The 22,846-nt window shown below is 42.0% G+C and overlaps 1 protein-coding gene, 1 long non-coding RNA gene and 1 other non-coding gene across 3 annotated transcripts in view; 2 read left to right on the top strand and 1 right to left on the bottom strand.

Annotated features, from left to right (window-relative positions):
- Window positions 1-15,106, bottom strand: part of LOC128777633 (uncharacterized) — a 73,906-nt gene extending 58,800 nt beyond the window's left edge. The window contains exon 1 of the long non-coding RNA XR_008422867.1: window positions 15,071-15,106. This is a non-coding gene — a long non-coding RNA (uncharacterized LOC128777633). The remainder of the gene's footprint in view (window positions 1-15,070) is intronic.
- The window catches only part of STX11 (syntaxin 11), a 44,307-nt gene that overhangs the window by 6,754 nt on the left and 14,707 nt on the right, over window positions 1-22,846 (top strand).
- LOC128777924 (small nucleolar RNA U13) lies at window positions 20,681-20,784 on the top strand. Its single transcript, XR_008423227.1, has one exon. It is a non-coding gene; the product is annotated as a small nucleolar RNA U13 (small nucleolar RNA).

The raw sequence follows: 22,846 nt of genomic DNA, 5'->3' as shown, positions 1-22,846 counted from the left end.
GTTTATTTATTTTTGAGGGAGGGAGAGACAGAGCATGAGTAGGGAAGGGGCAGGGAGAGAGGGAGACACAGAATCTGAAGCAGGCTCCAGGCTCCGAGCTGTCAGCACAGACCCCGACGCAGGACTGTAACCCATGGACTGTGAGATCATGACCTGAGCCGAAGTCGGATGCTTAACCACCCGAGCCACCCAGGTGCCTGTAGCTTTACTTTAAATAAACGTTATTTTTTAGAACAGTTTTAGATTTACAGAAAAATTGCAAGGACAGTATAGAGTGTTTTCATAAACCTCGTACCCATTATTACCTCTCCTATTATTACCATCTTCTAATTAATATGGCACACCATCACAACTAACGAACAAATCTTGATACTATATTGCTAATGAAAGTCCATCCTTTATTCACGTTTCCTTACTTTTTACCTCATGGCCCTTTTCTGTTCCAGGATCCCATTCAGGATCTCATGTATATATTTAGGTGACATGTCTCCTTAGGCTCCTCTAGACTGTAGCAGTTTTTCAGACTTTCCTTGTTTCTGATGACATGGACAGCTCAGAGAAATATTGGCCATGTATTTTGGAGGATGTCCCTCTGTTGTCATATTTTTCTTATAAGAACTGGGGTCATGGGCTTGGGGGAGGAAAGCCACAGAGCTAAAGTGACATTTTCATCACATCATATCATGAGCACATACTATCAATATGATTTATGGCTGTGAATATGTACCTTGATCTTCTGGCTGAGGTGGTGTTTCCATTGTGAACTTATTCTTTATCTCCTTTCTACGCCTTGTATTTTGGGAGAAGTCACTATGGGCAGGCCATACTTAAGGAGTGGGAAGTTATGCTTGTCCTTAAGGGTCGAGTATCTACATAAACTTTCACGAATTCTTCTGCAGGGGAGATTGATCTCTTTAGCATTTATTTATTTATTCAACTACTTATACCATTAGGAACTCATGGATTTTCTTCTTACTTCGGATTGTGGTCTAATACTACTTTATTGTCTGTGTGTGTTTAACATTCCCTAACTTTTAAGTCTCAGTCTTATTTTCAAGGTACTTACCACCATTTAGCGTAATGTACACTTTACGTGTTTGTCTTTCCCCACTGGAATGCCAGGTCTTCGAAGTCACGGTCTTGGTATTTTTAACCACGGTAAGTATCCTCAGCCCTTGGGTGGACGCTCATTTGGTACTGAATGAATGAATGAATGAACGAAGCCGGCTGGGGTTCTAGCTGGGGTTCTGGCCCACTTGAGGCGGGTGAGTCCAAGAGGGATCTGACTTGGCGGTGCTCAGCCCCGGTTTATACGCTCAGGCTCGCGGCCCGCCGCCTCGCGGGTCGCCGCAGGTGCACGGCTGGGGGCCACACCCACACTCAGAACCGGCGCACGCGGCCGCGCCCCGCGGAACGCAGCGGCCGGCAGACGTCACCGGCGCGAGGGGGATTCTTGGGGAAAGTCCGGCGCCCCCGGGCCCCTCCCCGCGAGGAGGGTCGGGGAGCAGGTGAGGCGCCTCGGGCCGCCACGGAGACCGTCCGCGGGCGCACAGGCGAGGTGAGGCTGCAGGAGCGGCGCGGCCCCGGGCTGCCGGCCCCCCGGGCTCTCGCCCTCCGGGCGGGGCGGGGACGGGCGCGCGGGCGGCCGGCGCCGTCGTCCCGGGGCGGGGCCTGCTCCCCCAGCTGTGGGTGCTGCCGACGCTGCTGGGGGCTGGGTCGGCGGCGCCCTGATGCGGCGGCAGCGGCGCGGTGCTCGCGGGGCCGCGGAGGACCCCGGCCTGGGCCGCGGGAGGCGCCGGGATCCCCGCCGCCAGGAGTCGCGCGACAGGTTTCCTTCCTTCTCACGACGCCCAGCGTGGGACCGGCGCCCGCGCAGGACATAGCTTCTCGGTTCGCACGCTCGGTCCCGTACCTGGTTCGTTTTTTCCCCTTGTGCCTCTTTTTCTCTCCCTAAGCGCCCCAGGAGGAGCGAGGAGGCGCCCCGCTGAGTTGTGCGCCGAGAGCTGCGGGGGGGCGTCGGGGTGGCCTCGCTGGATGGGGCGTCGAGGGATGTCCCGGGGAGGGATTTCGGGTCTGGCCCCGGTGCTCACGCCGCCTTTTCGCGCCTCGAGAAACACGGCCTTGGGTTTCTTATGTACATCAGAGTGATTTTTTTTCTCCCAGTGGGCAAGGGACTGCGCATTTAGGGCTTCACAGAAATTCTTTCAGATACCTGTTGATAGGCTTCTGGCACAAAGTCTCTAAGTAAGACTACTTTTGTTTTAAGTCGAAAGGCTGAGGTTGTTTTGAATTACTGGGGACATTACTTCGGTGTGATCGTCTGTTCACTCCCTATTTTAGCTTGCGCTTTCTCAAAAACACCCGAATGGGTGCTTCTTGACTTGAACTTGACATAATGACTCAGGAGCCAGGAAATACGAAGAAATTGATATTGCCTTGAAATAGTTCCTTCCAAGCCCACATAAGACTTTTTTCTTTTAGAAGAATGAAGACAAGTAGTGGCAACGTGACTTCAGGAACCACACCGTCCCGGGAGGGAATTCTAGACTTCGCTGACACTAGCTGAGATCTGTTATTACTTCCTGTGGTTCTCATGCACTTGTTTAAGCCGTTTCTCAGCAAAGGGAGGAGTTGTTATTTCCACCCGGGTATCCAAAGATGAGTCACAGGGCTGCTCTTTTAAGTTGAGTCTTTGTTAATGAACTTTTGAAAAGTGAGGTTTGCTCTGGGTGTGTGTAAAGGAAGATTCAGATGTGAAATGCATTCAGTGTTAAACTCGAGCTAGTGGTATCGGAAGTAACAGTTCAAGTTTTCAGTTTCCTAAAGTGCCTGATGGTACAGCATACCAGCTAGGGTCACTAGGCTGATGTCAGATAACCATTGAAATCATGTGCTTTGCCACAGAGGCCCAAGAGAAAATGAAGTTCATTATTCAATAACTGTATGTTAATACTTTCAATGGTATGGTATGGTAGAAATATGCCATTATACAAAGTGATTGAATGTCACTCTCTGAATCCAAATAATTTGGACAGTTTGTCTTTAGTAAGTTAGTGCCACGTGAAAATTTTTGAAGACGGTGGATACCAGTTGGAGCTGAGAAATTAAAATATTTAAGCTGAGAGGTCCCATTGCTCTTGGGAAGGAACTGTACTGTCTCCATGCTTAGTGGAGAAGAGGACAGCATCTCTGTTGGAGGCGAGTTGAGCTGAGGTCAGCGCAACAAACAGTTATCAGGCACCTTCTTTGTGCCACACTCTTCACAGAGCTCTGGTTATGTAATTGTGAATACGACAGGATGTTGCTGAAAAGGGCCATAAAGACTAGTGTGGAAGGTTGGAAGAGCCAACGAGGGAGATGGGAGCTATGACCAATCTATGCCCACAGTAGAGCTTCTGTCCCAATACGACTGGTGTTTGTGCAGATCTGAGATTTGAATGAACAGATTTTGGATGTTTCCTCATTGCTGAAAGAATGAGTAAAGTTTTAAATTTAATCACCTCTTTTGTCGACAGCCTGTTGTGCTTATTCAGTAAGCATTTCATTCAGTGAATGATTTAAAAATGTATTAATTGGAAAGGCATGATTTTTAAAGTGTTTGATAACCATATTTCATATTATTTCGTGGGTAAAAAGAAACCCAGCCTGGTATTACCCCTAGACAATCACAGGTACTAATAATTTACTCACCTTTTAAAAATAAAGTAGTGGGGTGCCTAGGTGGCTGAGTTGGTTAAGCATCCAACTTTGGCTCAGGTCATGATCTCACAGTTTGTGGGTTTGAGCCCCATGTCAGCTCTGTGTGGACAGCTTAGAGGCCTGGAGCCTGCTTTGGATTCTGTGTCTCCCTCTCTCTCTGCCCCTCCCCTGCTCACGCTCTGTTTCTATATCTCAAAAATAAACGTTAAAAAATTTTTTTAAAGTAAAAACAGAGTAGCTAATTAATGGCTTATAATTTTATAACACCATATTGAAGCAACCTACTGATCATTGTTTTTTATAGTTCAAATCAATCTTTTCTAACACACTATTGCCGCACAAGTCAAAATGACTAAACCCACTGCGTCACAGTTTACTGTTGAGACTGAAATCTCCTGAGGTACTTTTGGACTTGATGCCAAAATCTGTTCAATTTCTACAATTCTGTAAGGTATGCAGCTAGTGAGGGAAACAATACTAAATTTGAGATAACTCTAATTTCCATATTTCTTTTCTCTCTTGAGGGCCTCAAAGTTACTTTATCTATGGGGAAGAAAGGGTTGAGTGTGTTCTTCATCGCTGTACTCCCTGGCCTTGGTACAGGCATTACTGGTGGCAGGTGTTAGGAAGTATTTATTAATTGAATAATGAGCCTTAATGTAAAAGGGGGAGTTTTCAGGCAGAGGGAGGGATAGTCAGCCCAGCAGAAGGATCAACATTGTGTTGTCAGGGAACACCAGCCTGGTCAGTGTGGCACGGGGTGAGAGCTGGGGAGACAGATTGGGCCGCATCACAAAGGCCCATGTGCCATGTTGGACCTGTGACTTTATCCTATGGAAGACTTCAGCAGGTGAATGATATCGTCAGATATGTGTTTTGGAAAGACAATTTAGAATCAAGATGGAGAACAGATTGGATGAACACAACTCTAGCCTTAGGGGACACACAGGAGATTACTATAATATTTGAGAAGAGAAATTGGAGAAGGCTTGAGTCAGGCAGTGATGGTGAGGAGTGGAAAAGAGGGAAGGAGCTGATGTGTTTAATAGGCAGAACTTGGCTACATCTTTAGAGGTGGGCAGTGAGAGGAAGTTTAGGATGACTCCTACATTCGTAGTTAATGACTAAGAGTGGGATGTAAGTGAAAGAATAGGTGTGCTAAATGAGGGCCTCATTCAGCGCTTGGCACATAATCAGTGCTCATTAAGTTTTTGAATGAATGAATAATAACAACAACAACAACAATAGCTAAAATGTTTATCGGTGCCAGGCACAATTCTAGGCTCATTATATGAACTCGGTCTTTTCCTCCTCACTGAAATCCTGTGAGATGGGTGCTATAATTGACTGCTTTTGACAGGTGAATGAAGTGAAATGTTAGTAATTGATAGAGGTAGGAATTGATCCCAAGCGCTTAGCTCCAGAACTTACATTCTGAACCACACTGCTTTGCTATGGTATCTCCAAGAATGAGTGAATGAATGAGTGAACGAATGAAGTCTCAGACACTGTGGCAAACTCAAACTGGAGTCACTGTCTTGACGCCAACAATTGTTCCTCATTCAGGGTTAGCCCGATATATAAAATGGGCCCTCAGAGGCTCTGTTGTGCTGCATGGCACCCCTCCCCCTTGGTTCACCCCAAGGAATATCTGGTTGATCTAGGAATAGACCTAGAATAATCAGAAAATTTCTCCTGGGAATTAAAACACTTTTATGAAGACTCACTCTCGCTGAAAGTTCCCAGAGCTTCCACAACTACGTCTTCCGAGCTGCCTTGGTTACTACTCTCCCTAGACACTGAATGTTCACTGCTTTGTGTTTCTTAGAGGCAGTCAATGATCTGTTGCTAAAATCTGTAGTATTCCTCTGGGGATACTAGAAAGGCTGAAATAGAAAGGGGAAATAGAAAGCCTGGCCCGGGGGTATTAATCTACAGAGCAGGGTCCAATGGTACAAGAATTACTAACAAAATTCAGGCAGGTGCATAACTCAAGTCTTACACTCCTGTTTTGTGGTCTGCCTTCTAGGGCCTGTTTTGTTCTGGTTTCACCCTGAAGCTTACCTGCCCCTCTTGTCTCTAACTTCCAGAACCTTATTAAGTGAAGCTGGCTGGCAGTGTCCCTGTCCTCTTGACTTTAACTGAGCAAAATGGCTCGTACTTCTAGGGATTAGGGCCTGTTTTCTTTCTTTTTATTTTTAATGTTTATTAATTTTTGAGAGAGAGAGAGAGAGCACAGGTAGGGGAGGGGCAGATAGAAGGAGACACAGAATCCAAAGCAGACTCCAGGCTTCTAGCTGCTAGCACAGAGCCCTACGTGGGGCCCGAACTTACAAACTGTGAGATCATGACCTGAGCCAAAGTTGGACACTTAACCGCCTGACCCACCAAGTGCCCCACAGGGCTTGTTTTCTGTTTTCAGCATTCAGGTAGATTCCTTTGGTCTTGATAAGGGTGTTTTTGATAAACAACCCTAACTCCCTCCTTCCCCTCAAAACCTGGCCTCAGCTCTTCACCATTCTCATTGTTTCACGAGTTGGATTAAGACTATGATTTTTGTTTAGGAATCAAGGTCTAATTATCTGTTCCTCACAAGCCTCACTTTGGACTATTTAAAGATTGTAAACACTGAATTATTATTCTACCTAAACAGAATCAGCAAACTCCTCTCTAAGTTTGAAGTTCTAAAATATTTTCTCCATGCATGAAGGAAATGTTTCATTCAGCATTTCTTCAGATTTAACAGGAAATCAAGGTATTTATAGCTTCTCAATATATGAGACTGACATGAAGCCTTCTGGATTGATCTAGCCCACATGTTTACCCCTTGGTCTGAATCCCTGTATACCTGTCTGTAATTCATTCAGTGCTCAAATAATAAGAAAGGGAAGAGTTTGGGTTAGTATTTTACGTGGGTCTGTCTTGCTTCTTCATTTTGATTGTGGTTTCTCTGTAAGCAGAGAATCACTGGGGCTGGGGGCTTTCATAGGTCTGTCAGCTTCCTTCCAGTTTTAACCATTCCGTGACTTTTGCTGATAATAAAACCATCTGTCAGATGAAGTCATTTGTTAACCACGCCGTCTACATCTGTAAATACTAGACGTTATTTGTATATCTCATGTAAGTTCTTGGTAACGTTCAATAATTTGGTAACTTCTAACATAAAGCATAGTTTTAGAATTGGTAATTTCTTGTTATCCTCCTTGAGCTAACTCAATGTTTTCAACTTGATTTGTGTACTGTTTTGTTTTGTTGTTTCTTTTCAGTGGCTACAGTATCCAGGTAATGCAGAAAATACTAAGTTGCCTGGAAAAGTATTCCTCCTTTTGTATACCCAGCTGTTTTACTTGTTTCTCTGCTCCAGGATGTAAAGTGATATTCCATTACTCATTGCATAACTTATTGGGCAAAAATGTGAATTCCGACTTTACAGAGTAGTGGAAATTGCTCTGTTGCTATCTTCATATGGAAACGGAGTAAACAAGTATTATTCTGTCTACTGTTTCAGTTTCAGGATTGCAGCAACGCATGTGTCACCTGGTTTTACTTCTAATTTTTTTTTATTACGTGCCCAGGTGTATTGATTAGTGACACAGATCTGTTGATTTGAGAAAGTAGGACACAGTGTGTAAGCTGAATCATATCATGTTGGTAAATCCCTCCTGCCTTCCCTGATTACTGCATGGTAAACCAGGGCCTAGCTGATAATACTATACAGCTCTTCATTAGTTACAAAATACTCTCATATATATTTCCTCTTTTCCTTCTCATAAAAGCCTGGCAAAAAGTATTATTGTTGTTATCTGTATTTGAGGTCTATACATGAGGAGGGACACTCTTGGAGAAATTAAGTGACCACCCGATTTCTCTAGAAGTAAGGTGCAGACGCCCACTCCTGTGCTGTCGCTACCTGACTGAAAAAGGCAACTTCACGCTCTTAGTTCAAGTTTCCTGAAAATAGACTGTGAGATTTGCGTACAGGGGGTTTATTGAGAGGTGCTGTGGGAACAGCGCTTGTCAGGGAGAGAGAGCAGCAGGATTATGCAGAGGGAGGAACTGACCCGCAGTGCAGGTACAGTGGTGGGCCCAGCCTTGGAGCTGGAATGGCCCTTCAGAATTGCTCTGCCAGCACACGAGCTGTTCATCTGCATGCCCTGCCTAAACAGGTCATTGGTTGCAGGCCACACCAGGCAGAAGGTGCCGTCTTGGAGCGAGCAGCTTTCCTTCAGTCAAGGGCAGTTCCTCGAGCTGTGAGCCTTCGGTAGTCAACATTTCTGGCAACTGGGAGAATGAGGGCCTTGGTCCTAAAGGGATCAGAGTCTCACATCATCCACAACTGTTGTACGGAAGGGAATGTTTTTCTCTGCAAGGGCCTTGCTCCTGTCTTTCTGGCCCAGACGGTTGCCCTGCTGAGTGGAGCCCAGAAAGTTGGCATTTTTTCCAAGGCCCTTAAAGATTTAGAATGGCTGACCGGGCAGCAGGAAGGTAAAGTAGCCTTACTCCCAGGAAGGTTAGGAGCCTGGTGAAGGAGGGCCAGGATGGGCGGAGTGGTGGTACCTGGTAGAGAAGTAACCTCTGACGCCACAGCTAACGGGAAGCCCTTATCTGTCTGGACCCAGAACAGAAGTGGAATGCATGCTAGTCTTTGCTGTAATTCAGGGCTGTAACATTGTTGAGTGGATATTAAGCTACGTTTTCTCTCTTTTGTCTCCCTTCTTCCCTTTCTCATTTTTCTATGCCTTTGAAAAACCCCAGAACAGTCCAGTGACTCTCAACATGTAGCCTGTAGATTATAATCACCAGAATTACCTGGGATCTCTAAAAACAACCCCCCCCCCCCAACCAAACAACAAAATAGAAGACAGAGAGTCCAGGCTCACATTTGATATCTATTGGAACAGAATATTTAAGAGTGGAGCCTATGAATTGATATTTTCAAAAAACTCCCCCACCTGATTTTTATACATGTTATAGTTTGAGAACCATAGACCCAAACTCTTATGCTTTTGCTGGTGACCAAGCCTATTGAGATTTTTCAAATTAGCAAGAAGTTAATGAAAACCAGGGGGCCGCCTGGCAGGCTTCATATAATGACACTCACCCCTAATCTTTCATAGCAAAATCCTGGTGTGGCCAAGAGAGCCTGCCCCAAATTCTTTGGCTGGCATCTGCCCCAGATTGCTGGAAAGAGAGTGATGATTCTGACTTGGCCTTTTAGTAGCTGGGTGAGAGATGCCAAATTCCTTGAATAGTCACAGGGGGGAAATCAGTGATTTTATAGGAATCAGAAAACTTTCTAGGAGAATAAGAAGGTTCCAAGAAGTTTTATGTCAGATAAAGCTTTGAGGTACTGTCTGCTAACTTTAAATGACCATACAGGGGCACCTGGGTGGCTCAGCCCATTGAGCATCTGACTGTTGATTTCGGCGCAGGTCATGATCCCAGGGTTGTGGAATCAAGCCCCACATTGGACTCTGTGCTGAGCATGGAGCCTGCCTAAGATTCTCTCTCTCTCTCTCTCTCTCTCTCTCTCTCTCTCTCTCTTTCTCTCTCTCTCGGTGCCTGGATGACTCAGTTGGTTAAGTGTCTGACTGGCTCAGGTTATGATTTCATGATTCATGGGCTCAAGCCCCCCATTGGGCTCTGTGCTGACAGCTCAGAGCCTGGAGCCTGCTTGGCATTCTGTGTCTCCCTCTCTTTCTGTCCCTCCCCTGCTCATGTTCTGTTTCTCTCTGTCTCTCAAAAATAAATAAACATTTATAAAATTAAAAGGAAAAAAGATTCTCTCTCTCTCAATCCCTCTGCTCCCTCTGCCCCTCTCCCACTCTTGCATGGGCATGCACACATGCTCTCTTAAAAAAAAAAATTTTTTTTAATTAAATGACCATACAAAAGGATGAGAGAGAGAGAACTATGAACAGGAAAATACATTATCTTATTCATTGAAATTGGGAATAATTATTGTTCTTCAAAGGGAAAAGCACTTTTAAACCTACTGATTCTGAGTCCGGTCATTGCAGGAAGTATTAGTCGCCTAAAGAAGAGTCTGATAAATTCCTAGGACAATATGATGCTATATGCTGGGCGCTTCGGGGTACATGGCAAACACAGCAGGTATAGCCCCTGACCCCCTGGAACTTATGGGCGAGCAGACAGGATAGACAGTAAAACAATTAACAATAGAATACAATAAATATCAGGAAAGAGGAAGTGCCACAAAGTGTGAGATCATAGAATCAGTCCTCCAGCTTATTCTAAGGTCAGAGAGTTTCCCATTCTTGTGAAACATACAGGAATAGGAGCTATGAGGCTGGCTTTGGTGATAAGACAAAGGACCTCTTTTTAACAAAGGAAAATCTTTCGGTCTAATTCAAAATTGGCCGATCCTTCACGTGTGTGTGTGTGTGTGTGTGTGTGCGCGCGCGCGTGTGTGTCTGTGTCTTTCTGCCTGTCCAGTGTGTAAGCACACGTGTTGACGAAGAGAGATCAAGAAAATCACTCCTTCATTTAATGACTAAAATAGATAGCAAAGAACAGAGAAGGAAGTCGGTTTGCATTTCATTCGATGTGCCATTGCCCAAAGTTAATTAATATTTTAATATGTAGTAAAAGAAGATAAATTTAGGGCTCTGAAAATCATGAGCTTTATATCACAACTTTTTAAAAGTTAATTTTAAGAATCTGAGGATTCTGGCCCAGGAGGGTGCTTGACAGATTTGCCTTGGGTTCTGTTACAGACCCAGTTTGAGGCACATTTGCTCAGTGGTCAGTGTCTGTTCTTCTCTTCTTCCTGCAGCAGTGGTTTTTGTAGTATGTGGCCTCTGCCTGGTGTGGCAGCTCCTACTGGGCTCTTCTGTCTTTTTCTGGCCCGTTCTTTCCCTTGTATTATTTCTGTACCTGCTTGTTTTTCCCCATAACTTACAGACTTAGTTGAGGGCAGGGATTGTGATTTCTGGATTTTTCAATCTTTGAATCTCCTGCAGCTCTTCTTTATAATTTATTTACATTAATTACATTTAACAAACAACCTTGAATGTGGTATCTGAGTTAAGAGGGGATCCTTGGGTTGAGCAAGTAACCAGTTGGTTCTCTGTTGAGAACATATTTCTTGTTTAACCTGACATCGCAAAGCAAAGACACCAAGGGCTAACACGGGCATATTTATCTTGTGAATGTCTACTTTAAGTACTAAAAATGCCAGTCAGTTGACTGATGGCAGGGAGGGGAGGATTAAGTCATCATGAAGCAGCACTTACTAGATGTAGACAAAAGTGTAGAATGTTCTGCTGGGTCTCACCTAAGTCAACTTAAACACATGTCTACGCCATCCAACATTTTAGAATAACATTGATACTAAAAATCAGAATTAAAAATCATTGTGCAAGTGACAACATAATTCAGTCTCAAAATATGACTCTGACGGCATGTGATGTCCTGTGATGACCATTTACCGTGTTTTCTTACGTCTTTCTTCCCATGCCTTGGCATGTTCCTTGGTTTATTTCAAGTATGACTTAATTTATGTTCTAATTTTTTGTCTTGCTTTTACAGTGAATATTATATATAGGGAGTGTCTGAATGGTTGGAAATAATTCTTGACATTTGTTCTTTTGCTTCTATTTTGTATAGTTCAAACTTAGTTTATTGCTGAAGTATAGGTTATAAGTTAGGCCACTATGAATTTTGTGGAATACTTTGTTAACTGTAAATTCGTTCAACTTTGATATTTTCCTTAAGAATTGGAATTTTTAAATAAAAGGTTAGGGTGGTGAAATGAAATATTTTCTCCTTTAGAAAATGGAGAACTCTAGAAGATGAAACTCTTTACAACTTGTTCCCTAAAGAATCAAAATTATAATAGTGTCAACTCATCTGAAAAGAGGAACATTCCATCCTGTCGGTGTATATTTGTTGTTGTTTAGTTGGAAAATTTGTCAAGTTATTAATTGCCCTTTGCCGAAACTTAGAGTGCTACAGACATTTTCTCCTTTTTGTTGATATCTAGATACCTATACATACCACGGATAACAGCGTGAGCACAGCATAAGGGTTTTTAAATTTTTATTTTTAATTGAACCATAGTACATGAAATATCATATTCATTTCAGGTATGCAACATAGTGACTTGACATTTATATACATTACAATGCTCACCACAATAAGTGTAGTTACCGTCTGTCACTGTACAATGTTATTACAGTGTTATTGACTCCATCCTCTATGCTGTCCTTTACATTCCTGTGGCTTATTTATTTCATAACTAGAAGTTTGTAGATCTTAATCCCCTTCACCTACTTCTTCCATCCCAGCACCTCCCATGCTTCTGGCACCACCAGTTTGCTCTCTGTATTTATGAGTATGTTTCTGTTTTGTTTTTGTTTTCTCATCTGTTTGGTTTTCTAGATTCCACATGCAAGTGAAATCATGTGGTATTTGTCTGTCTGTGTTTGACTTATTTCGCTTAATATACTGCCTGCTAGGGCCATCCATGTACACAATATGTTTTTTCATTTGTATTCTTTCCATCTAGTCCTAGTAGCTAAAGCATAGATAAATCTTATATTCTGATTTTCCCACTCATTTCTGGCTAAATTAATAAGTCTAATGTATTATTTTTAATTTGCATATATTTTCCAAATAGCAGATAATAAATATTTCATACTTTTATTGAGAATATTTTATCTCCTGTGAAATGTCTTTCTATATACTTTACTCGATAATTTATTGCCATGTTATTTTACCAGTTGGGGTGTCTCTGCATACAATACCGAGTACCTACACAATGTCTGTTATGTTTTGTGCAAATATTTTCTTCCAATCTCTTGCTTTAATCCTTAGTATTTGTTACTCCTTTTTGTTGCAGAGAGATTTCACATTTTATTTAGTCAAATTTGGTTATCTTTTTCTCTGAGATTTCTTCCATAGCCTCACATCTCATGGAAAGTTATCATTTTCAGGGCACCTGGGTGGCTCAGTCAGTTGAGCATCCGACTCTTGATTTGGGCTCAGGCCATGATCTCACAATTTGTGAGACTGAGCTTCGAGTCAGTCTCTGTGCTGACAGTGCAGAACCTGCTTGGGATTCTCTCTCTCTCTCTCTCTCTGTCTCTCTGTCTCTCTCTCTCTGCCTCTCCCTTGCATGTATGTTCTCTCTGCTCTCTCCCTCTCTCTCTCTCTCAAAATAAATAAATAAAATAAACTTAAAAAAAGGAAATTAAAAAAAAAGAAAATTATCATTTTCCCAGAGTACTGATATTCAACTTCACTTTCTGTTAGTGTTTCTGTTATTGATTTTGCATTTTTAATTCTTTAATGTCCCTAAGGTGTATCGTAGGGTCTCCAGTAAGTTTTAGAGAGGAATAAATTCTTTTTTTGTATGAATATAATTTATTGTCAAGTTGGCTTACATATAACACCCAGTGCTCATCCCAACAAGTGCTCTCCTCAATGACCATCACCCAATTAAGAGTGGAATCAATTCTTACTAGTCAATTATACCAGCCTAGTTGCTTATTTTTTTTTCCTCCACTATTACTTCTTGATGGCTTCTTTCCATATACTAAGATTTTGTATAAAATTGGTCTATTTCTTAGTGTTGTATTCATGTCCATTAATCTAATTTTTATGTTTGCAAAATTATTATGCTTTTAACTATGGTCTTATGCAAGTGGTAATATCAGCAAGAGCTTTCCTCTTTTTACCAGTGCTATATTCTTTTCAATTTATAAAAATTTGAACTTTATTTGAACTTTATTTAAGGATCACTTTATTTTTTAGAATTTTTTTTAAACCTTGGTCAGAATTTTGGATTTAGTGCAATCAAAAAATTAACTTGGGGGGAATTCCAGATTCCACTAATACCTGTGTCTAAGTGCTCATTCTCAAGTGGAATCTGTAAAGAGGTGGTTATGTGAGAAAGACAGGGAGAAAGAAGTGCGCAGGCAGGATGGAGAGCTCCTGGTTACCTGCTGCCAGAATTCACAGCATTGCCCTGTAGGTGGTGTTTTGGATTTCCAGAAAGCCTATAGCGTTCTTTATTCCTGCTTGCTTCTCTTCCTTTCTTCCTTCCTTCCTTCCTTCCTTCCTTTCTCTAGTTTTTAATTGTATCAAACATGCACACATAATTGAAGAGTAATGAAAAATGAAAGTCTGATAAAAAAAAAGTCTGTCCCTTTCTATTTCATTTATTTCCCTCTCCCCAAAGGGAACCACTTTCAACTACGTTTACTTATTCTTTTGGTGTTTATATTTGTATCTCTAAATAATATGCTTCTATTACTATTTCTTGATTTTTCCATTTTGGGCATCATCTATTGATTTCCTTGTGCAGAAGGTGATGATTTAGCTCATTTTCAGCCCTTGCTGCCAGAGACAGGCACCACTCTTGTTCCTTCAAGAACTGTATTCATCCTCCCAGTACAGCTGAATCCTAATTTGAGTTACATCAATATGTAACGATTATATGCTTGTGGTTATGGAAATACCAATTACAGCAGATCCATGTTTTATATCAGGATTACTCTCCTATAACTACATAATTGTTTGGGGTTGTTAGTTTAATTTATACTTACAACCTATTCAATCCCAAATTGTCTAAATCTCCTCCCAAGAAATTTGGACCCATCAGGAATTCTGAGTTTCATGTTTCTGAAGAAATCTCTCCTATAGCCTACTATACCTAGTCGAGACAGATGGCCTCCCAGTCCAGTGCACAGCTGTCATCACAGAATTTCCCTTTGCTGTTATCCGGGGGTGCTCTCTGCCTCTCTCCTCTGTTGAATTTCAGGTTAGGATTCTAGAGTCTGTATCTTTTTCGCTTGACTTCCTTGTTTTGTTGTAAGGCATTTCCCTGTCTCTTTCTGAGAAAGATTATAGGAAATATTTTTTTAAGACTTTGTATATCCAAAAAAATGTCTTTATTCTACCTCATATTTGATTGATGATTTGGCTTGAGTATAGAATTCTGGGTTGAAAATACATTTTCCCCAAAAGTTTAAAGGTACTGTTCCATTATTTTTTAGTTTCCAGCGTCGCTGTTTAGAAGTCCAAAGCTTTTTTGACCTTAGGTACTTTGTAGGTGATCTGTTTCTATTACCCCTATCCCCAACCACCACAGTATGATGTCTTCTCTCTGAAATTTCTGTTATTCAGAATTTGAATTTAAAGTACTGGACTTCCAAATTCCTTTTTTAAATTGTTTTTCACCTCTTTCTTTCTTCTTTTTTAAAAAATGTTTGTTTATTTTTTCAGGCAGTGGGGAGAGGGGCAGAGACAGAGACAGAGACAGAAAGAGAGAGAGAGCCCCAAGGAGGTTCCACCCTCAGTGTGAAGCCCGACATAGGGCTTGAACTCATGACCATGAGATCATGACCTGAGCCAAAATCAAGAGTCAGATGCTTAACTGACTGAGTCACCCAGGCGCCCCTGTTTCTTCTTTTGTACTTTATGGAAAAAGGTTTTTCATCCTCCTGCCTATGATATGGGTCCGTGTGCTGGACAGTAGGTGAAGAAAGAGGACTTGGAGGTCCACATTCCATATAAAAACATTAATCTCATCCTCCTCTTTACAGATAAAGTACCTCTCACCTGGTATAGAGTCAGAGTCTAGCCTGTCTAATGACCTGCTAAGGAAGGACAAAGGATGATAGGTCCTCTCCCTTCTTAAAAAGGCTTTAACCAAACTCTGTTTTTAGCCCCCACCATCACCTCCTTTTTCATAGGTACTCAGGCTTTAATTCTGATTCCTGGGTATTTATCAAATGGTGTAATTTAGGTTGTTTCTTGGCATTCTCTACTGTTAGCTTAAGATTCAATGTTTTAACTCCTTGCTAGGTTAGTAATCCCTTGTCCACTTGCTTTATAATTTCCAGAATTTTATTGTTGCTCTGTTCTCTCTGATCTTTTTCCTTGTCAGTGTATGCCTTTGTGTAAGTTCTTTGGGTAGGATTTTGGAAAGGAGCAGAAATAATGTTTACTTTGCCATTTTGTCCAGAATGTAGGGGTCATCTTTGAAAATAGAAATGTGTTTTCTGGAATAAATGGTAGATTAAGCTAAAAGCACTTAGCAGATATATTCATCAAAATAGCTACCTTTGCCTTAAAAAATAGAGACTGGAACATAAGACTGGGCTGTTTAAGTGGGCAAGTTTGGATTTGCATAGGGGATGGGGAGGGGCAAGGGTCATCTCTGATTGGAGAGCATGTCTAGAAGGAGGACAGGATAAAATGGCCATAGTGTAGTTTCTTTAGGCCGCAGTAAGTTAAAAGCAAACATCTCAGTTCTCATCTACAAATTTTACTATTGATGTTCACGGAAAGCATGTATGTTCCCGACCAGGAGTAAAAGCCTAAGCATTGCCTTGGTTGAGAATTCACTCACTGTGTGTCAGGCATCTTACAGAGTACTCCTTGAGATGGGTGGTGCTATTCCAATTTGCTTAGAGCTGGGAGTCCAGTGCAGGTCTATTTGACTTTGCAACCTCTTTTAAATACACAGCTATTATATCTCTGTGTCATAGTTGACACCCAGTATTGAAACTAAGAAAATTTTTGTCATTGCACAGAAAACTGAAGACGTGTCTCCCTTGTTATCTTCATAGTCCTGTCTTTAAATGTGTCAAAAATCAGGAAGTTGCCTAAGTCAGTTTTGGTTTCAGCTTTAAATAATTCAGGGGTCTATTTCACATGTCTGGATTTTCATGTCTTTCTTTAAAAGTGCTTTCTATAAGCTTTTTTTGTTGCCGTTGTTGCTTATCTTATAAAATACTTTTAAGGAACTGAGACCACATCTCTTTTGCTCATTGGGCTAACCTTGTCCTCTCATATTGCCTGGCACATAGTAGGTGCTCACTAAACACTTGTTGAAGAAACGTGTAAGTCTGTCACAGTAGCCCATGCAAATGCACGTGTCTTGATTGATGTGCACAAGAACAGCAATCATAGCCTATTTTATGAATGTTACTTAAAAGCTAGCTAACAGGATGCCCGACTTGTTTCACACAAATAAAATAAGCCTAACGTTAGTGCCATCATTTGTATGCTGACGTATGTATTTTAGCTAATAAGATTGAGATATTTTATTATAATGTTAAAATCGAATTATCATGAACGCTCAACAGAAAGTTAGGATATTTAAAATTCTACGCATTTTATGGTTGTTGAAATTATTCTACGTGGGTATTGACAGTCTGTGCATAGGAGAATAGATCCAGTTATTCTTCAGGATAGAATTTTCTGCAATTTTGGACAGGAAGGGTCTATCTCTTGATTCCAATTATGACTGTTACCAATATCACTGTAAAGATTCAACTTTCCTTTTATCCAAAATAGAAGCTCTGAAATAAGGGAAATTTTAAATTCTGTTAATATTAAAAGGTCAACACCTTTAGCTGTTGATTCTACATAGCAATAAGCAGCATGGCTTTTTTGTGGAAGAGTTTATATTGGGGTAAATGTGTAAGAAATTTGATCAGATCCTGCTTTTTATTTTGTTAGTTTTGTTTTACAAGGAGCCGCTGTTTGTCTTCTTTGATAGGCAAAATGTAAGATACTCATCATGAAATAAAAATTTTCATTGTAAATGAGTTTGTTTCCTTGGCCCTCCTTCATACAGTGAATGAAGAACATCTGGGGTGCCTGGGTGGCTCAGTTGGTTAAGCGTCTGACTTCGGCTCAGGTCATGATCTCTCAGTCTGTGAGTTCGAGCCCCAGGTCAGGCACTGTGCTGACAGCTCAGAGCCAGGAGCCTGCTTGGATCCCTTGCTCTCTCTGCCCCTCCCTTGCTTGTGCTCTGCCTCTCTCTCTCTCTCTCAAAAATAAATATTAAAAATAAAAAAGAAAAACATCTAATTCATTCTTTCTTGTGGTTCTGAGTAAAATTAGGCATTAATATTCTATCTCCTGAGTAATCAGAATAATACAGAAACTGGTGATAGAATAGTTGTGTGTGGTTTTATAGGATAGTTTTAGATCACATGATCTGTATATGTTTTCTAAGGAGTAGTACTTATAGTATTTTGAATACATAATCTGGTGAAATAAACTATGCATGGCAATGGTGCAAAATAATAATGTCTAATACCATGTTTGTAAAATAGTTTAAAATCTATAGAGTGATTTTGCATGTATTATTTACATCATTTAATGATCCCCTCCCCCCACAAAGACCCTTATGAGGCAGGTAGTGTCATAACCATTTTATAGGTGAGGAACCTGACACTGGGAGTCATGAGATGTTTTGCTCAACTTTATACAGCTGGGGATGGAAGTTGGCATAAGTCCTCTGACAGTTGGCGAACTACCCTCTCTCCCACACCACATTTGCCGTCAGGACTCATATCAGTGAGCTGAGGAGCCAGACTTTTCCCTACATGTTCCTGTATCCAACTGAAAGGCAAAACGAAGCCCACCACTACTAAGAACAAAATTTTACTAGTGGGGTGGGGAATAGGGCTTACCTTTCTGAGACATACATGAGGCAGATGTTCGATGGATGTTTACTGAATTAAAATTGCTACTCTGGAACACCTGGGTGGCTCAGTCGGTTAAGCGTCCAACTTTGGCTCAACTCATCATCTCCCGATTCATGAGTTTGAGCCCCGTGTCAGCCTCTGTGTTGACAGCTCAGAGCCTGGAGCCTGCTTCGGATTCTGTGTCTCCCGCTGTGATTCTGCCCCTCCCCTGGTCATGCTGTGTGTGTGTGTCTCTCTCTCTCAAAATAAATAAACAAATAAATACATGAAAAAAATTTTTTAATTGGTAATCTGCTCCCAAAAGAAAACCTGGTCACTGACTTTATAAACACTAAATCTTGAAGATGTCAGTCCTCGGACTGACTTAGTCACCTCTAGACTCTTTCACAATCTCTGGGGTATGTGACATTGGGGAAACCATTTTGAGACTCTTAAATGTGAAAGCAAAACAGGAGGATTCTTTCTTTTTAGAACTTCCTTCCCCTTTCCAAGTTGTCTTCATTGTTCCTGATTTCACCTGCACAGAAGTGGTGGTGGTACAGAGTACAGCAGGACCTGCCTGTGGGCCTGTATCCCTGAGGGAGGCCGCAGGTGGGAAGAAACCCCAGGTACTCCTATGGTTTAGCAAGAAGCCATTGCGTATGTCACAGGGTCAGGGTCAGTTCTGAAGCCTGCATCTTAAGTATTCACAACTCTATAAATAGAGAAGAGTCTGGAAGAAAATGTTTTAGACTTATGCCTGGTTATTTTATAGAGTTACATATAGTAGCATTAGAGGATATGAATTTTTAAATTTCCATTCTGCGTCATTTGACTTCTCTTCCTCCTCCTTCTTTAAAAGAAAGAGCATGTGTTGCTTTCATACTCAGAAAAAAGAGATTTCACAGTGAAAGAATTGGAACAAAAATTATTTAAAACCCCAAATAACACAGTAATGCACAGATATTAATGTTTACTTATGACTGTAGGCGAGACGGGTAATAAACTATTGATAGTGTATCAGTAAATGCACTGTTTATACTAATGGTTGCTGAACATCCTTTGGGTTTTTGAGTGAATTAAAAATCACAGAAGAGACAATAGCAAGTAGCGTATGCAGAGAGCTTACTAGACCCGGCACTCTTTGAAGAGCTTTCTGTGGATTGTCTCATTTAATTCTGTCCACCATCCCATGCAGAAGATATTTCTACCTGGGGAAGATAAGGTGGAGAGAAGAAATGTGACATAAGCGGAGGTTTGAAAAGCACTCATCTATTAGGTGTTGCCCTCTCTCACTTCTGGGAATCCTGAAGGCAGTGAGGCAGTCCAGGCTAGACCCAGGGGCGGATTGCCAGTCTCCTACATTTCCCGGAGTGTCTGTGGAATTCGGAGCAGATTCTACAACTCTGAAAAGAAATAAACTGATTGCCTTTAACACGCTGAGAGATTAATAGGGTCGTCATCAGTTTCTGATGCTCCTTAGAAACCTCGATCACATCGCACTAATTTTTATTCTTTGTAGCATGATAGCCAGAAACGTCTCCGGTCCCAGATGACAAAGGAAGGTGTGGGAAATGGCAGTAAAGTCATGTTTGGAAGGCGCACTTTGTCTGCCCAGTGTTCTTTATTTTGGCAATCTGAATGGCAGACTTGTGATACACTTGAAACCATCTACCTCCATTTCAGAACTGGCTCTTCAAGTTCTCAGAATCTCTTATCAGACTGAAACTCAGCCAAGGTTAAAAGTGCCTGGTCTCTTTGCACTGTCCTACCCCCACTGTTCAAGAACTCCTACTTAGCACCCTTCATTACTAAACGGTTTCTGCAGGCCCTTTCTTGCAGAGGCTGCTTGTGTGTGAGATAACCTTTTTTTAGCATCTTTTTTTTTCTCTCTCTCTTTACTATGATTATGACCACAGTCTTCAAAAGGAAAGAAAGGCTGTCCTCAGACATGGTAAGAGACACATGCTCCTTTCTGGGTATGCTTTATATTAATGTCTGTGTACAATATGAACAGAATATTGTAAATGTGCACTGCATTAAAATCCAAGTAGGCAAGGGAGCCACGATCACCAAGTAGGGGACATACACCATCAGGACAGTCCGTTGGTCCATGTTACTTATGTTTGTGTTTTAAAACTCAGAGCAACAAACTTTCAATTTTTTATTTTATTTTATTTTATTTTATTTTATTTTATTTTATTTTATTTTTAAATTTTTGTTTAATGTTTATTTATTTTTGAGACAGAGAGAGACAGAGCATGAGCAGGGAAGGGGCAGAGAGAGAGGGAGACACAGAATCCAAAGCAGGCTCCAGGCTCCGAGCTGTCTGCACAGAGCCAGACGCGGGGCTCAAACTCACGAACTGTGAGATCATGACCTGAGCCGAAGTCGGACGCTTAACCAACTGAGCCACCCAGGCACCCCCAAACTTTCATTTTAATGCCTGAACATTTGCTTTTTAAAAATTATGATTTATCCAGGATTCATGTCATTCTCTTAGGTTCTCTTTAGAGGAGAGGTGGTTCGAGGTCCTCTTGTAGGTCATAAGCATGATGATTGGGTGCTCACTCTGTTTTGTGACATGTGCCACCCTTAAACCTTGTTACGACGTCAGCACATTACCTGTCTGACGTGAAAAGAAAGAGATGGTTTGTCAGTATAACGAACCACCCCCCCCCCCCCAAATCATACTGTGATTTCTTATAGTCATAGGATTAGATGAGATAATTCATATAAAGCTTCCACAGCACTGTGTGGCAGAGAGTAAGTACTGGGTGTTTCTCTCACTCGGGTCGCCTGAGCTCAGTCATATAGAGGCATTGGTGTGTGAGCTGGGGGCTGCCTCTCTCTCCGTGTGGTCCTCATCCTCCAGGAGGCTGGCCTGAGCCTCCACGTGGCAGCTTCCATGTTCCCCACAGCAAGAGAGAGCAAGCCCCAGTGTGCTATGCTCTTCAAGCCTCTGTTTGCATCATAATTTTTACTGTCCTACTGTCCTCTTTCTTTCTTTCTTTCTTTTTTTTTTCTTTTTCTTTTTATTATTTTTTTTATTTTTTTTCGATATATGAAATTTATTGTCAGATTGGTTTCCATACGACACCCAGTGCTCATCCCAAAAGGTGCCCTCCTCAATACCCATCACCCACCCTCCCCTCCCTCCCACCCCCCAAAAACCCTCAGTTTGTTCTCAGTTTTTTTTTTTTTTTAATTTTTTTTCAACGTTTTTTATTTATTTTTGGGACAGAGAGAGACAGAGCATGAACGGGGGAGGGGCAGAGAGAGAGGGAGACACAGAATCGGAAACAGGCTCCAGGCTCCGAGCCATCAGCCCAGAGCCTGACGCGGGGCTCGAACTCACGGACCGCGAGATCGTGACCTGGCTGAAGTCGGACACTTAACCGACTGCGCCACCCAGGCACCCCGTGTTCTCAGTTTTTAAGAGTCTCTTATGCTTTGGCTTTCTCCCACTCTAACCTCATTTTTTTTCCTTCCCCTCCCCCATGGTCTTCTGTTAAGTTTCTCAGGATCCACATAAGAGTGAAAACATATGGTATCTGTCTTTCTCTGTATGGCTTATTTCACTTAGCATAACACTCTCCAGTTCCATCCACGTTGCTACAAAGGGCCATATTTCATTCTTTCTCTTTGCCACGTTCTACTGGCTTCTTGATCAGAGCAAGTCTCATGGCCAAGTCCACATTGGTAGTGGCCAAGTCTCATGGCCAAGTCCACAAAAGGTAGACAAATAGACACAACTTCTTGCTGAGAAGTACAGCTAAGAATTTGTGGCCCTTTTTGTACAATCATGTGTAGTCTGCCTCTGGCAAAGTTTGTTCACATTTCTCCTATGCTCCCCTTCACCCTGGGATTCCCAGAAGTCTCATATTATGGCATCAGCTTCTAAGTCGAGGCTTATCCATGATCTGCATTAATCTGGACACAGATGGGACCCCTGCAGGTACAGCTCTTTCAATGTTTCCCCATACACACCTAACCTATAATGATGAAATAGGGAAAGGACAACCAAAATACGTAATCCATTAAAACAAAACCAGAGGCACATTAACAGGATACACAACAATCGCAGTTCCACGGCAATTCTATCCGGGTCCATGTTACTAGGTCCCTCTGTTCCTGGGCCAGGGGGTGGTTGATTAAGACCCAGTTCTGCTTCTCAGGACTAGTTCACTGATATCTATTTTCTCCCCTGCTCTTGGCTCCACCTTCTGAAACATTCCTCTTTTCCCATGAGAAATGGCTTATTTCTGCTTCTAAATAGATTCTTTAGCCTACTTTCTGCTCATAGAAAAGCAGGCACCCAGAGGCCTCTTTCCTCTGAATGATCTCTGTCTTGTTTCTGTATTTATCAGTAAAACTCTCTTTAAAAGCTGGGTTTCCCATGGGGCGCCTGGGTGGCTCAGTCGGTTAAGCGTCTGACTTTGGCTCAGGTCATGATCTCACAGTCTGTGAGTTCGAGGCCCGCATTGGGCTCTGTGCTGACAGTGCAGAGCCTGGAGCCTGTTTTAGATTCTGTGTCTCCCTCTCTCTCTCTGACCCTCCCCCACTCATGCTCTGTCTCAAAAATAAATAAACGTTAAAAAAAAAAAAAAAAACCAACCTGGATTTCCCAAGAATCCCATAGAGTCCATGCCCCTAAAACCACTTCCACATTTGTTTTCAAGACAGATCTCTGTTTA

The sequence above is a fragment of the Panthera pardus genome, unplaced genomic scaffold (genome assembly GCF_024362965.1).
Source record: "Panthera pardus isolate Hobbes unplaced genomic scaffold, ASM2436296v1 HiC_scaffold_17, whole genome shotgun sequence".
Lineage (NCBI taxonomy): Eukaryota > Metazoa > Chordata > Mammalia > Carnivora > Felidae > Panthera > Panthera pardus.
Note: the sequence above shows the minus strand (reverse complement) of the source record. Positions and strands in the feature narration are given on the sequence as shown.